General features: G+C 39.4%; 1 protein-coding gene across 2 annotated transcripts in view; it reads left to right on the top strand.

Moving 5' to 3' along the window:
- Positions 1-14,593, top strand: part of shroom1 (shroom family member 1) — a 55,282-nt gene that overhangs the window by 11,005 nt on the left and 29,684 nt on the right. For both annotated transcript variants that reach the window (XM_067423400.1, XM_067423401.1), the window contains one exon: positions 5,088-5,166. The gene's annotated coding sequence lies outside the window, so the exon portion shown is untranslated. The remainder of the gene's footprint in view (positions 1-5,087; positions 5,167-14,593) is intronic.

The raw sequence follows: 14,593 nt of genomic DNA, 5'->3' as shown, positions 1-14,593 counted from the left end.
TCATTCAATGGGAAAATGGAGCTTCAAAACAGGATAACGCTGCAATTCACAAAGCCCGCCTGACGAAGGACTTCTTCCAGGAGAATAACGTTGCTCTTTTGGACCATCCTGCGTGTTTCCCTGATCTAAATCCCTTTGAGAACATTTGGGGATGGATGGCAAGGGAAGTTTACAAAAATGGACGTCAATTCCAGACCGTGGATGCCCTTCGTGAAGCCATCTTCACCACATGGAGCAACGTTCCCACCAGCCTCCTGGAAACAGTCGCATCAAGCATGCCGAAACGAGTTTTTGAAGTGATCAACAAGAGCGGTGAGGCTACTCACTACTGAGTCCTTTTTTGACACTTTTAGTACTGTTGTGCGTTTATTTTTGGGCTATGGTCTTAAACTTTTGATCAGCTGATGAACGGCCTGTTTGAGTTTAAAAGCAGTTTTCAATAAATTGCCTACTCTCTATTTTTTGTCTCTTTCTCCTGTTTCTTCTTTTGGGATTTTGAAGCAGCACTTACAACCCGGTTATGATCCACCAGTGCGAAATGTGTAAAACTTGCAATGAATCCCCTGGTCTTAAGATTTTGTTCAGGAGTGTATTCATGTGTAATAATGTGAATAACCAACTTTTACTATGTGTTAGTAATATTGTAATTTTTCGAAGCACAAAAAAAAAAAAAAATCCAGATATGATTTTTGCATAGAGGATGGCTTTGGTGTCCTCTGCTTACTCCGCTGATAACGATACGGAATCGATACCATCGGCAAAAAACAGTCAAAGTAATTGAATAATATGACAGAAATTAATTTTTATTAAACATATTTTTCAAAACCGTAAAAGCTCACTTCCTTTCTTGCTTTTTGACTATCCAGGTTAAGATGACCAAAATCTTACTTCATGATACAAGTAATTTAATATTTTTTTAATCTAAGTTTATAATTGCAATATACTCTACATTACTCGTTTTCCGGTGTGAGAGGACGCGCCGCTGGCGCAATGTGGCAGCCGCTTCTCCATCAGCGCAAGAAAGTTAGCTCTAACTGAGCGGTTGATTCTGGAGCTGTATCGGCTGATGTTGCTGGTGTGGTGACTCTGCTGACTTTCTGTCACATGCCTGTCCTGTCTTGTGTGCACATGTGGGTTTTGTCATGTCTTGCATGTGCTCCTGTCATTGTCTGATCCCTCCCCCTTGTTATCCGATTAGTGTTGATTTCTCCCACCTGTTCCCTCTTGATTTCTTCCTCTTATAAGCTCCTTGTGTTTGTCAGTCTGTGTTGGATCCTTGTGTATGTTATGTCTGCGTCTTCCGGTTACCCGTGATTTCTCTGTTGGTATGTTTTTGAGTTATGTTACAGTTCTGATTATGTGTTTTTCCCCCTCGTGGTTTTTTGTGTTGGGTTTATGTTTTATTTTATAATAAATTATAATTTTCTCACTGCACTTGAGTCCTCACACCAATTTCCTGTTTCCTCGTGTCCATGACGTAACACTTTCACATATCCTCTGGATTACACCTGCTGCTGCCATTATGCAGTCTCGCTGTATTTTACTCACTTTACTGGTATTATTTGGAGTTTACGGCAAGATTAATTTAGTTTTCCCAGACTTCACTATGCTAAAATACTCTGCCACAAAACTTTTACAGCTTCGGCACTAACACTGCCTGATAAATCTGTGTTGGAAACACTAGGTGCGTTTACATGGAGCACTGTAATCGGTTTAAAAGTCCAATCCGAATGAAAATGCTCCATATAAACACCTCAATCGGAATAAAAATGCCCAAACCGAATGATATTGTAATCGGGTTGAGAGGGGTGGGATAAACCTTTTCATGAACCGATCAAACGAAAAATGTAGCCATGTAAACAACCTGAGCGGATTACTTTTCAGTGTGCGTCCTTATCAATCAATCAATTATTATTTATATAGCGCCTTACAGCAGCCAAAAGGTGCGCAAGGCACTTTCCAAAACAAACATCAAACGACAACATAAAGACAAATCCAACCAATCAAGTCCAAAACTAAAAGTCAAAAGCTTGATTAAAAAAGTGTGTTTTCAGATGTGTTTTGAAAACACTCAGCACCGTGATGTTTCGGAGGTGCACAGGCAGTGCATTCCACAACTTTGGTCCTTGAACACTAAATGACCGGCCTCCAAACTTTTTATACCTGTATGTTGGGGTAACCAGAGATATATGATCAGAGGAACGAAGTGTCCTGGCTGGCTGATATGTTTTTACTAGTTCAGTGAGGTATACTGGGGCCAAACCATGGATGGCCTTAAACACAAACACCAGGACTTTATACTCCACCCTAAACTGCACTGGGAGCCAGTGAAGCGAGCGGAGGACAGGGGTGATGTGTGACCGTTTAGATGTATTAGAGAGAAGACGTGCGGCTGCGTTTTGTACCAGTTGAAGGCGACTGATGAGTGATGTATTATCGCTTATGTGACGCGATACACATCGTGCGCCTTCACTGACCGCGCTCCACGCTCACACACAGGATAATGTTGTGAGGAAAGTTATTTTTTCTGAGGGGTAAACTTTTTATGTCATAAGAAGTTTTGAATATAATGTTGACGTAATGACACACATAGCCCAGCTATATCCTCTCATCTTGACAGGGTTTGTCCCAGGCACTTTTAACTTCAACTGTGCCTGACAGAAGAATTCATTTTTTCTGAGATGATTACACTTTACAATAAATAAATAGCTTTTATAAAACCGTATAAGTCCTGGTGGCCGTTGAGAGTAGCTATGGCATCCCTGAACACATTCAGCTGCTGGAGAGGACAGCGTCGACATTTCTGATGCAGCAGACAAACTGAAAGCTGTGATGATTGCGATTGAAAGTCAGCATATGTAAACCCCAGATCGATTTAGATAACGTCTCATGTAAACGCTAAATCTTTCAATCCGAATGATTTTAATCGGAATGACAAAAAAGTGTGCATGTAAATGTAAAATAAACATAGTGTGCATGTAAATAAATCTTCTCAGCCGGTCGAAATAATGAGGTCTGGTCCTTTAAGAGTTGCACGGACCAAATTCATAACACGATTTCTCACTCAACTCTGTATACCTTCCCTAAAGACTGTGTGTTTACCTGAATACTCGACAGGACAATCATTCAAACCCAATAATCTGCGATCTGTCTGAGTGAAAGGCGTGTGGCTTCAGGTCAGCGTTCGGCTGCGTCGCTCTTCATTTTCTAATGCAAGCGTTTCTGTAGTTTTTAGGGAACGATGGAAGCAGAGCTCACACACACGTCCTCACTTCTGCTTTCACACATCGAAGCAAATGAAGAAATACTGCTCGTAAAGAGTGCTGTCATTTTTAAAGTTTTTAAAAAATTACATATGTACCCAATTTACCCTGTCGACTAAAAATATTGACGTCGACAGGCCTAGTTTCATTGACATAATGACAGGGCTCGACATTAAAGGGCAACTCCGGTGAGAAATGACCCTAGGGGTAATTAACAGATGGTTACCGAGTAGATCGGTCTCTGGGATGTGTTTTCATGAAATCGAATGTAAAGAGTTTTATCTCTAAAAACAGATTAGCTTATAACACTCGTCTATGGGGCACAGAGTAAGTCAAATTAAATCGCTAGTTAATGCCACTAACACGGCTCAAAATAGCCTCACACTAACACGGCAGCATAATGAGGGTCCCTACATACAAACCGAAGCATTGATGATGAATGATCAGCGTTTTGAATGAATCGGTTGAATCAAAGATTCAGTGACCTGTTCGTAAACGACTGACTCATTCTTGAGTGAATCAGCCATTTCAACGAATCGACTCAATGATTCATTTACTAAGACGGTCACCTAGTTTCATGTTTAAACAGTCTTTCCAACATTTCATATATATATATATATATATATATATATATATATATATATATATATATATATATATATATATATATATATATATAAATACAAAAAATATTTAAATCAATCTCAAAACATTTATTTAATGCAGTTGTAATTTTTCAGTATAAATTTTATTTGATTAGAAACAAACAACCCTATAAGTGTATTATTCTGATTTAGTTTATTGATCAAATGTAATAAAATAAAAGGAAAGCTGAAGCACAGCCATATTGAATAAGATTAGAGGGGGAAAAAAGCCCTTTATAAAAGGTAAAAATATCACAAATATGCAGATTTTAAATATGTCAAAGCTGACTGAAGACTGGTGAGAATATAAATTGCAGACAAGCAATTTTTTTACTTGGACAAGTGAATGACAAAGCATTGCTTGGAAAGTGACCGGTTTCATATCTTAAGATCTCTAATTCTCAGAAGACCGATTGTTTTTTGCAGTGCAAGTGGAAAATTGTGGACAAATTTATCTTCTAACATGGACAGGGATGTGCTAGAAACACCAGTCACTGTCAACAAGTGGAAATATGCCCTTTACTGGTATGATCTGGCAGAGATAACAGCATTTCTCAGCGGTGTCAGCACATACAGTCACGGTTCATCAATTCTGTCGCAGTCATACTGAAATAAACAAATATTTACTAAACACTATTGGATCCTCCTGTTCTCTTTCGCAGCCGTAACACATACAGTCGGCCGTAATGGTTCATCTGTGCTTGTGCAGACCGATCAGAGGACTTGTGTGATCTCTCAGTTGATAAAACTCTTATTTGCAAGTCAAATTTGAGAGGAAGCAATGCAAATGTTAGTTCTGTGCTGTTGGCTGTCATGGTCTCTTAATGTCGGCACTGTTACATTGCTTCACCGTTGCTCTGTTGAATGATTGTCAGCAATCTCAAGGTCATTGAATAGGAATCCCAGATTGTTTGAACAGTCGGTTATGACTTCCTAATAAAGACTTGGCAACACACACACTCAGGTTTACCTGCTAAAGACCATATTGCACACCAAAATAAAAATGTAAAAAAATGCAAATAAATCCTATTCAAGTTTTTTCCAAAGTAATTCTCATTACTGTAATGCAAAATTGTGCCCTCCATGAATTCAGCACAACAAACTATAAACCAAGTCCTAAAATAAGCTTCTCTTTCTTTATGCAAAATACAGATTCTTATTTCTTTCTTTTGATTTTCAGGTCAAATATGCCCCGACATTCTCGGCAGGTTTTGTGAAATCGTCCTCTCATGCTCTTTGAAGAGACGTGTGGTCAGCAGGTCAGTGACATTATTAAAAATTATAAATGTTTTTTCTTTCTGTGTTTTAGGGTTGGTCTTATCAATGAACCTAATAATTGAAAGCCTTGAGAATCTGACTATAAAGAATCTGACTATAAAGGTATACAGTTTGGTATAGGGATGCACGATATATCGCCACATTATCGGTATCGGCCGATATCTGTTCATTTTAATGCTATCATTATCGGTCCGATAAGAAGGTTTGTCCGATATATTAAAGCTGATAGGTAATGTATTATTTCCTTCAGCTGAAACACTTCAGATGTGCACTGTTCTCCATGATGGTTATGAATTGCTTGAAATATGATTTAAAATCACTTCAAATACAGTTCAGAGCAACATGCATACTGTGATTCCTCAGATAAAAGTCTGTAGTCAATCTAATCCTGGTCTCTTCTATAGTTAACCTATAAAAACTTTGCTGGGATGGCTCTGTGAATTAAATTGAGAATATAACTGATGTGTATACGCCATTTTAAATAGGCTACTGTAGTCTACGAGAGATGCGACGTCTGTGAAAATACCGTGTCAGGCAGGCTATTGATCTTCACAATATTAGCCTCTCGTCTTTATATACTCTACATTTAACTTGAAATATTTTATTTTGTACAAGAAAACAGAATAGGCTACAAAATAAACTGTTGTTGAAATATTGTAAAGTGGTCATATGAACACGAACGACCTTTAAAAATAATAATGGTAATGGTAACTCCGTAATGGATTGAGTGCGTGCAACTATTTGGAAGCACGGATGAGTAATTAGTTGGGTCAGAAAAATAACGAAATTATAATTTTTAAGTATAAAAAAAAAAATATGCAAAGAGACAGGCTGTTAAAATAAAAACTGCTTAAAAGTGGAATTAAGCTTTTTTCCCTCTCATGCAACCGATAGGCTATATAATATATATTATAAAGAGGCCTTTATATATACCGGTATACTACATAATTTGTATGCGTGGGGCTTTTAATGGTGAGATTTGCTTCTGTTATCAGGCTCTCAAAAATTATATAAAAACTTGTGTTCAGTGTTTAGCCAGTATATCGGTTATCGTACCAATATATCGGTTATTATATTCCCTTTTTTGAAATGGCCAATAGCGTTTCGTTAATAATATCACTGTTTGACTAGAGCCTTTCTGTTTGGTAAAGCCAGACTAGCCAGTTTCCTCTAACTGTTTACTAGGGCTGCACGATTAATCGAAATCGAACCGCAATCGCGATTTGGCTTGTGTGCGATTATGAAAGCTCAAAGGCTGCGATTTTAATTAAATAAATAAATGCCCAGTGTGTTAGCGAAGAGCTGCTCTGTGATAAACGCTGCTCCGTCTGAAAGTTGCTCATAACGTGCGTTTGAAAAAGCAACACGAGTCAAACATCTTCACAAACTAGTGAAGCGTTCATAAACCTGTTCAACAAAAGACGTTTAATAACATGTTTTACTTCACTTCATATCGTCAGTCGAGTGTGTGTGAGCTGATGTGGCTTCTCATCAGAGTGAGGCAGACGATGCGTTATTTTATAGTACTCTATACAGTGATGAAGTCTATGCCAATCAGCACTGCATTATAATATACTTTATTATTATGAAAATACCCTTGACGGCTTGAAGAACTCAAATACTCCATATTTTGCTGCAGTCGTGTTTATTGTCGTCATGTTTAATCAAAGCGTCTCTATCTTCTGTTTACACAGCGTTAGCTTCACATCATGGATTTCCTGAAAACTAACGTCAATTACTTCTCTGACGCAAATGTGGCGTTTTCCGCTCGAGGGCGCCCTCTGGCTTTCAGTATGAATTAAAAACTTTTGGCTAATCAATAAAAATAAAAAAATACTTATATATATATATATATTACAATAACTTCTTAGGCTTAGACCTTTCTAATTTTTTTTAGTCATAGGCTGTCTGCATATTAATAGGTAACCCAGCATTTTTTTTTTTTGTAAAATAAGTTTTCTTTAAAATATTACAAAATAATAATAATAATTAGTATTAGTATTATATTGTTATATTTATTCTGACATACTCTTTTTTATTTGTAATTATGAAAATGTTATTGTAATGGTAATATTTCTTATTTTTACAAATATTTTTAGCAGTAATAATAATCATAATAATTATTATTAGTCACGTTAATATAAAAACACAGTTATATACACACGCTTTTCATTTGTAAAAAATAATAATAACAATAATTGCATTTTAAATCGCAATCGCAATTTTACCCAGAATAATCGCAATTATATATTTTCCCCAAATCGTGCAGCCCTACTGTTTACCATCATAATTTACACTGAATCGTTTCCTATCGCATATATAGTGTGCTATGTGCCTTTCACTATGTAGAAATTAGTAAATGTGTGACCAACTGACCGATTTCAGCCGCAGCTTCAGCAGTGTAGGGGGCGGGGATTTAGATTCTAGAGAGCATTTTGATTGGACAGAAGATTTGATGAGAAGGTGAAGTCTGCGATGATGTCATCAAAATCTGTAAATCGTTTTAACGAAGGTGAGAGACTCTAAGTTTTGGATGCTTATATCTCCTAAATGCTGAATGTGCATTCCACTAATAAATCACACCTGTGCCTGCAGTAGTTCTATGTTTAAAGTTTATGGCATGTCCATCTCGGGAATTTGGGCATCAAAATTATTTCCAAACTTCCCAGTGGTAAACACGACATCAAAGTTGATGTTCATTTTACGTATGAAACTTATATTTACAATAATTCCGATAGCATGTGAAGGCATCATCAGGAGCAGGACATGACTCGGATCTATGCATTCGCTCTTAAAGTGACAGCAGCCTAACAAACCTGGTGCTGTCTATCATTAATGTCAATCAAACAAGAAAAGACAAAGAGGGAACCACTCGCTGCTCATTTTTAATAACAAAGATGAAATAAAAAAGTGAAATAGTACACCATACTTCATCTTTTTCCACCTTGTAAATAGTTTGAAATAGGGTCTTAAAGACTCATGATATGGTTGTGGATCGTGATCCTGCCTGGGAAAACAATCATGAGTGTATGATTGACACTGAGTGTAAGAGTCAGCGGTGTTACAGCGAGTTATCAGTCAGCTGAAGTGTTTGTTGAAGTGTTGACGGCTGGCAGTCACCTGACACTAGCTCTACCTGGCTTGGCCTCTCGGCGAATGTAAGGGGAGAATTTCAGCAATTTCCACTGCCCAGGTAGAATTACCTATCTGTTTTTTAGCTTATTTTCCAACGAAGTTGCAAAAGTAGAACAGTGCACTGGGCAGATTTTTGTCTTAATGATCTTGCAATGCTTAACAGGCCCATTAAAATATTTGAGATTAGCTATACAGTGTTTGGCATTAGGTGAGTTTGCAGTATTTCCTTGCTATGAGGCTTACATGTTATGTAAGGGAGAATAAAAACCAAACTTTGTCCTTATTGGCTGTAAACAGAACATTTCGGTGTTGTCAAGCGGGTGCGATCCACCTTGCGTTACGTGGCGAATCCTAGGCAGTAAAACACCAATGAAGCATCTTTGTCAGAATGTGAAGCACATGACACATGATGCCGTATGTGCTGGCCCTGTTTGTGTAAGCTTATCTTGCACATTCCCATCCCATGTAATCACCTTTGCCGCTGATAAGGACTCAACACGAGTGCTTAGCTGCTTTGCAAACACTACACGGCTGAGGATCACACACTTACAGGCGGTCGTTCCAACCCATACGGAAATGTAATATGTCATATACACTCACCTAAAGGATTATTAGCAACACCTGTTCAATTTCTCATTAAAGGGGGGGTGAAATGCTGTTTCATGCATACTGAGCTTTTTACACTGTTAAAGACTTGGATTCCCATCCTAAACATAGACAAAGTTTCAAAAACTAATGTTGGACGTTTGATGGAGTATTTCTGTGTTAAAAATACTCCTTCCGGTTTCTCACAAATTTCGGCGAGTTTTTTTCGAGTATGGGTCGACTTGACGTTAATAGAGCGGAAGGTCCTCGTATGGGCCGTACGGGCTCTTCTCCCGGTAGGGTGTGCGCGCGCGACTAGAGCGAGAGAGGAAATGCACGCCCATAAACACTCTCAGCTGCAGATCCAGTCGTCCGTGAACACTTATGTGGCGCCGCGCTCCACTTTATTCCTATGGGTGACGTCGAGCGACTTCAACGCTTCAGCACAGCATTCTGGGAAGGCAGCGCTGCATTTGAACCGATTTGAAAGCAGAAATGACGGGAAGCTTCACAACATCGCTTCAGTCGCGTCTCAAAGTGGATTTACATGCCACTGCTGTCAGGACTTTACCAAATCATACCAAAGAAGTGTGTTTTTGACGGAGCAGTCCCAGCGATAAAGGTTCGGTCCTGCTTTGGAAGCAGCCGGTGAGTTAAACTGCTTCAAATGTCTCTGCTTTTGGCTACGGACGCATGAGTAAACATCAGTAAACGACACGATCGCGTGCTTCGTCATTCAAATGCGCTAACGTTACTCCATTGTTGTTCTGTATAACGTTACACTAGTCTGACGTGCAAAACCGTTTTGCTTGCTACTTCTATAAGGTCTAGTCACATACAATAGTCCATAAACCGAATCATGTCCTCATAAACTGCGAGTAAACACACACATGTTGACAGGCCACTAAATACAGTCCATACCACAGAGACGGACGTCCTAATGTTGCCGTTTCTCCTGTTCAATTTATTTCTCCCTCAGATTTGATTGTGGATCATTATCTGTATTAGCCGAGATAGCGATGGGTTTCTCCACGCTTGAGGACGTCACCGCTTTGCGCGCTTGTCATTCTTTAGCTCCGCCACACGATACGCCTCCAGGCGCTCGTTTTTTTCCGGAAAGACTCGGTACAGCCCATATTTTCTTTTATAAATATGATAAAACTAAAGACTTTTCGGAGATATGAATGGATGCAATACTACTCTATAGGTACTCAAGATTGACATGAGATTGACTGAAACTGAGTGTTTCACCCCCCCTTTAATGCAATTATATAATCAACCAATCATATTGCAGTTACTTCAATGCATTTAGGGTGTGGTCCTGGTCAAGACAATCTCCTGAACTCCAAAACTGAATGTCAGAATGGGAAAGAAAGGTGATTTAAAGGTGCCATAAACTGGCTTTTTATTTCTTTTTTTATACTGTTGTCTGAGGTCAACTAATGACGTTTGAGTGGTTTTTACATTCAAAAACATCATAACTAATAAGTAATAGGCTATTTTAATAGGCTCTCTCCTGAACGCTGGGTTTTTATTGGGGTGCCACTGGAGACTTGGAAGTAAACGCCCACGGCTAGGATTGGAGAGCATTTGCATATTTTAATGAGCTTCAGCTCCTGTCATATCTAGCCCTGTCAATTCAGTTCACATGAGGGAGAGATTATTTTGAAAGCGGCAACTGCAACTTGTCTTTATCAAACAAACACAATGATTTATTTCTCATCCACCAGCGATTGTATTACATGGCCCGCAACCTCACAATCAGTCGATATTATAAGCACGAACCGCGCACTCTCTCTCTCTCTCTCTCTCTCTCTCTCTCTCTCTCTCTCTCTCTCTCTCTCTCTCTCTCTCTCTCTCTCTCTCTCTCTCTCTCTCTCTCTCTCTCTCTCTCTCACACACACACACACACACACACACACACACACACACACACACACACACACACACACACACGTGCGCACCCAGATCAAGAAAGAATTTCTGCCGACTGGCGTACGTTTTGGTCTGGTACAGCCCGGGACTAGTACTATTACATATAAAAAAGACGTATTTACTCAAATAAGTTTGTTGCACCATTCCTGTCGGATCCAATATAGAAGGCACAACATTGTGTCTCCAAATCCAGCACTTGAGACTTTTTTACAAACGATTCCGTTTGCGAACACACAAACGGTTGCTCAATTACTCAAATTACCTCAGTTACTGGGATTTTCCCGCACAACCATTTCTAGGGTTTACAAAGAATGGTGTGAAAAAGGAAAAACATCCAGTATGCAGCAGTCCTGTGGGCGAAAATGCCTTGTTGATGCTCGAGGTCAGAGGAGAATGGGCCGACTGATTCAAGCTGATAGAAGAGCAACTTTGACTGAAATAACCACTCGTTACAACCGGGGTATGCAGCAAAGCATTTGTGAAGCCACAACACGCACAACCTTGAGGCGGATGGGCTACAACAGCAGAAGACCCCACCGGGTACCACTCATCTCCTCTACAAACAGGAAAAAGAGGCGACAATTTGCACAAACTTACCAAAATTGGACAGTTGAAGACTGGAAAAATGTTGCCTGGTCTGAAGAGTCTTGATTTCTGTTGAGACATTCAGATGGTAGATTCAGACTTTGGCGTAAACAGAATGAGAACATGGATCCATCATGCCTTGTTACCACTGTGCAGGCTGGTGGTGGTGGTGTAATGGTGTGGGGGATGTTTTCTTGGCACACTTTAGGCCCCTTAGTGCCAATTGGGCATCGTTTAAATGCCACGGCCTATCTGAGCATTGTTTCTGACCAAGTCCATCCCTTTATGACCACCATGTACCCATTCTCTGATGGCTACTTCCAGCAGGATAATGCACCATGTCACAAAGCTCGAATCATTTCAAATTGGTTTCTTGAACATGACTGTGAGCTCACTGTACTAAAATGGCCCCCACAGTCACCAGATCTCAACCCAATTGAGCATCTTTGGGATGTGGTGGAACGGGAGCCCTGGATGTGCATCCCACAAATCTCCAATAACTGCAAGATCCGATCCTATCAATATGGGCCAACATTTCTAAAGAATGTTTTCAGCACCTTGTTGAATCAATGCCACGGAGAATTAAAGCAGTTCTGAAGGCGAAAGGGGGTCAAACACAGTATTAGTATGGTGTTCCTAATAATCCTTTAGGTGAGTGTAGTATATGTCATATGTATGCAAGCAATATGCTATGCACATATGTGTAATTTGTATAATGAGCCTTTAAACAAAGAAATATGTCATGTATATTGATAATTAAGCACATTTTTTACTCGGACAAGTGAATGACCGATGCTTTAATGTTGAGCCCTGCTGTAATGCAAAGCCTCTCACTGTTATTGCAAAACCTCCCATAAGCTCCACTATAAAGCACACCAGCCCTCAATAAATAATGATGTTTATTATCATTAATGATTAGTTTAAGCAGTTCCCTGCCAAGTAATATAGTTCAGTAGTCCATTTAAATGTAACTTGAATTCAATATAAAATTCAACACCTGAGAAATGAACCCATGAGCTAGAGGAACATTGTGTGTCCCATCTAAATAAGGGGTTTTCAGCCGTGACCGTATGTAGAAACTGGAAAATTGAAACCAAGCGTCATCTTTTTGATGTGAATGACAATAATCAGGCTGGTTTTGTTCTTTCTAGAACAGGAAAGAAAGACGCTTTGTGACGTCATTGAGTTTCAAAAGATTGCGTCAGGGTTCATCACCCTTTTCTTATTCTGACACCTTTTGTGTCCTTCCCCAAAGGACCATACCTTCCTTACCTACTCCATTTCCCTGGTTTTGTATTACTGTGGCTTCTAATTGTGAGTTTTTAGGTAATGATAGCACCAATAAGTATTCATAACATAGGGGATAATTATTCCCAGTTTTTTCAATAGTAAGCCCTCACTACTTTTTGTTCTGTTGCTTCCAAGCTTTTAAGGATGGCCAGAATAGAGCAGGAAGGGCAACTTAAATCTCAAAAGTGGGGCATTTCCTCACTGATGGTCCTGTCTTTTGTTACACTTGTGCATTCACCTTGTCCTGTTACCTAAGCGAGGCCGTGTTAAGAATGTCATAATTTGGCACCAACATTTCCCTGGTTAAAGTTCAGCAGCCATTTTGTGGTTTCTCCACCTTTCTGGAGATCCTCAAACGTGTTCTTTCGAATGCTTATGCTCATTTTCTGTTCTAATCAGATTTGAAAAAAATTATTTGAATGCTGGACAGACTTCTTGTCCTTGCACATAGTTTTTTTCAGTCACTTGGACTTGACTTCGCTTTACTCAGTCTAATTTGCTTGACCTCACTGTTTCTATGGATGGATGGATGGATGGATGGATGGATGGATGGATGGATGGATGGATGGATTGATGGATTGATGGATGGATGGATGGATATAATACATAGATGGATGGATGGATCTGACGTAATAGATAGATAGATGGATGGATGAATGCAGACGTATGGATGGATGGATATATAGATGGATGGATAAAATAGATGGATGAATAGATATATGGATGGATGGATGGATGGATATATAGATGGATGGATTTATGGATGGATGGATAAAATAGATGGATGGATAAAATGGATGGATGGATGGATGGATGGATGGATACATGGATGGATGGATATATATATTGATGGATGGATATATAGATGGGTAGATGGATATATGGATGGATGTAGATATATGGATGGATGGATATAGATGGAAGGATGGATGGATATATGGATGGATGGATATAGATGGATATATAGATATAGGTGGAAGGATGGATGGATGAATAGATATATGGATGGATATAGATGGGTGGATAGATGGATAGATGGATACATGGATGGATGGATGTATGGATGGGTGGATAGATGGATGGATGGGTGGATAGATGGATGGATGTATGGATGGGTGGATAGATGGATGGGTGGATAGATGGATGGATGTATGGATGGGTTGATAGATGGATGGATGGGTGGGTGGGTGGGTGGATATATGGATAGATGATGGATGGATGGGTGTGTGGATATGTGGATAGATGGATGGATGGGTGGATGTATGGGTGGATATATGGATAGATGATACATGGATGGGTGAATAGATTGATGGATGGGTGGATATATGGATAGATGATACATGAATGGGTGAATAGATGGATGGATGGGTGGATATGTGGATAGATGGATGGATGGGTGGATGTATGGGTGGATATATGGATAGATGATACATGGATGGGTGAATAGATTGATGGATGGGTGGATATATGGATAGATGATACATGAATGGGTGAATAGATGGATGGATGGGTGGATATGTGGATAGATGGATGGATGGGTGGATGTATGGGTGGATATATGGATAGATGATACATGGATGGGTGAATAGATGGATGGATGGGTGGATATATGGATAGATGATACATGAATGGATGGGTGGGTGGATATGTGGATAGATGGATGTATGGGTGGATGTATGGGTGGATATATGGATAGATGATACATGGATGGGTGAATAGATGGATGGATGGATGGGTGGATATATGGATAGATGATACATGAATGGGTGAATAGATGGATGGATGGGTGGATATATGGATAGATGATACATGAATGGATGGGTGGGTGGATATGTGGATAGATGGATGTATGGGTGGATGTATGGGTGGATATATGGA

The sequence above is a fragment of the Pseudorasbora parva genome, chromosome 18, assembly GCF_024679245.1.
Source record: "Pseudorasbora parva isolate DD20220531a chromosome 18, ASM2467924v1, whole genome shotgun sequence".
NCBI classification, from domain to species: Eukaryota; Metazoa; Chordata; class Actinopteri; order Cypriniformes; family Gobionidae; genus Pseudorasbora; species Pseudorasbora parva.
Note: the sequence above shows the minus strand (reverse complement) of the source record. Positions and strands in the feature narration are given on the sequence as shown.